Consider the following 3,048-nt stretch of genomic DNA (forward strand, 5'->3'; position numbering starts at 1 on the left):
ACGACTTAGACTTTGTGTCGTGTCAAAAGAAAACAGTGCTATACATACTAATTGGATGAGATAATCTGGTATTTTTGAAGTACTGTGCTGTTAGAGATGTATAAAGCACCTGTACTTAACAAAAATAACTAAAAATACAGTGACAAAAAAAAACTTTGGTAAAAATAATTTCATGAATAAGAAAAGTACTTCAGTAAAAGTCACAATACTGCTCACAATAATCTGAAAAGTAAAAATACTTACACATTAAAAATGTTTTTTAAAAAGTTTAGAATTTATTTGACCAAGTTACGTTATCTGGTTCAACTAAACTGAGTTGAGTAAATGTAAAGGATTTTACTAAGTTCGGTTTAGTGGAACCGGTTGACATAACTTGGTCAAATGAATTTAACACTTCTTTTTATTTTTTTTTTGGACAACTTTTTTCATTAAGATATTAGCAGGTTAGGGTTAGGGTTACGTAGAAATTAAAATATGACTACAACGGTCATATTTAAATTTTTGCAACATATATAACAGTGTGTTAAATTTTAAAGAACTAAAAGTATATTTTTATGTTTTAAATTTAATGAAATTAAAGCAAGAGTTACAATTTAAAGAAACACAGATACTAGGCCCCGCTAGGCCRCCAACAACACCCGCTGTCGGGGTCTGGATGCGCTCAAATCTCGGTTTTTGCGCATGGATCTCTGCTTGGTGTTTCGCCTATACTGTATCTCCGCGGGGGAGAATCATAGAGACTCGCCTCCACTTTTGAATTAAAGCTGAGATCCAGGCCTGTCCACTGATGTGAGACATTTGGCTAGACTAATGGTTAACTGAACGAGGGTCTATTCTTAATTTTTCAGGCCTATAAGAGAATTCTCTGTTAAAAATGTCATGCCTGCGTGAAAGAACTCTACTATAATTAATACAACCCTAATTTACATAGGTGTAATTTGCAGGGGGGTTAGTGGGGTTATGACCCCCACAATAATTTAATCTGGTCAATATAACCCCTCTAATAAAATGACATCATTTGCTCAAACACAACAGAAATTACCTGGTTGAGTACACAGATGAAACACTCGTTGTCTTTAGGTAACGACCTGATTTAAAAATGTTACGATGTCTTATGTAGGCTACATTTAAACATAATTACTGAAAATGACATACAGGGTTTTAGAGCATACCCCCACCGCCCTTGCTAATTTGTAAAAGTAAGGACATTGAGTAAAATGTAAATAAAACTGCAATTTCCAAATCTCAATCTTACATTCTATTCATTCAATAAACATATCAAATATTTAAACTGAGAAATTGTACCTTTTTGGAAAAGAAATCGGGTGACTCTGATGGCAGCAACGCCTCAAACAAAATAGGATGGTGCAACAAAAGCTGCAAAAGGAATAAATAGCATTTTGATTAACAGTTCAGCTAGACGTCCCATTATGGTGGTTTTATTTTGTTCCACTGTTTCTATTGATAGGAAATCTGGTTGTATTTAAAAAAAAATCACTTCAAAAATGACCAGATTACCCAGGACTCCACACACGTGCAGGTGATATCTGTCAGCTTTAACAGTTTCTGTGATTCCTACGTTTCGTTTCCACTCGAGCAGCACACAAAGGAATAAACTGTGTTGTGTAAAAGAGTGAAGGCCTAWTAGCTCGTGAAAGCATCAGATGATATTTAGGTCACCGTGGCTCAAACATCTGCTGGCTTAGGTGGCAGCCTGGGATTATAACTAGGCATCACAGGCTTGGTCAGCATTTCATCGCCGCCGGAAGCCTCCTACCCTCCCACTCTCATCTTAACCCAAATCACTCACAGAAATTGAGAAGCAGCAACATAAACATGAACTCTGARTGTATGACAGCCATTATGTCACAGTGTGATGCTTCAGCCAGTGGATTTACAGACTGACCTGATTCTGCTGGCAACTGACTTTCATTTGTTAAACCTGGGAGGCCAAGGCAGGGAATCCTTACAGGGCGCCGCCTGCTGGTCGATTCCGGTACACTTCATGATGATAGCAGAATCTATGGTATGCACAGTGTATTATTTTCTGTTTTCTCTTTATTCAGAGCAAATATCCAATTTCAAATTGCCCAATTAACATAAAATAATATATAGAAAGAATGAAAATGTCCTGATGCATCTCAGTAATCCAGGTAAAAAATCAAAAGGAAAAAAAAATGTATAGGTCCTCTGGACGGGTTCTTTAATGAAACGTTTCGTCTCTCTTCCAAGAGACTTCTTCAGTCTGAGAGTTTCAGGCAAAATTCAGGCTTTTTGAGTCCTGCCTCCATGTGACTGATACTCACATCACATGCTATCGTTCACACCTAATTAATACCTATTGTTAACAGGGGGTGGAGTGATACTGCCAATGGCAGCGCTGTACGAGGGGGACAACTGAAAACGGAGGCCTCCACCTCTGTTTAATGATGGACGGTCTTTCTTCACAAAAATGGCTTGAAAATGTAAATAAATAGGGTAACCTTTAGGAAACAAACATTCAGTAGATTTAGTAAAACCACATTAACGATCGTGAATTGTTTTTATCTGGATTCTTAGACAAACATAATATTGGATGATATGCCATGCAGAGATGTTATAACTGCAAACACCTAAGTAAATAAATCAAAGTAAAGTAAATCAAACGAGTTCTAAAGTTAATTAGTTTCTGGTACATTTAACTGCAGAGAACAAGACAGTGTGGGCTTGTTTGTGTATAACACAAAAACAATTTCTTTTATAAAAGCCTCGAAGTTGTGATAAATGGCTTAACTTGATGTACAAACACCACTGCCAAAGTTTGGATAACTATTTCAGTAGAAATATTATATCRCAATCAAAGAGAAATAAAATATTTTCATTAAATTCAAACATAATCATCTTCCATTTTCACCAGCTTCATCTAAAATGTGTGAACTGAAACTAAACTTCCAGGCTGAGTAAAACAGCTCTGATTATAAAAAAAATAATAGCATCTCCCTGGAGCTTCAGATAACAACAGAAACTCCAACTGCTGCAGTGGTCGTGTAAAGTTTGGAAAATGGGGGG

Source organism: Austrofundulus limnaeus, unplaced genomic scaffold (genome assembly GCF_001266775.1).
Source record: "Austrofundulus limnaeus strain Quisiro unplaced genomic scaffold, Austrofundulus_limnaeus-1.0 Scaffold50, whole genome shotgun sequence".
Classification (NCBI taxonomy): domain Eukaryota; kingdom Metazoa; phylum Chordata; class Actinopteri; order Cyprinodontiformes; family Rivulidae; genus Austrofundulus; species Austrofundulus limnaeus.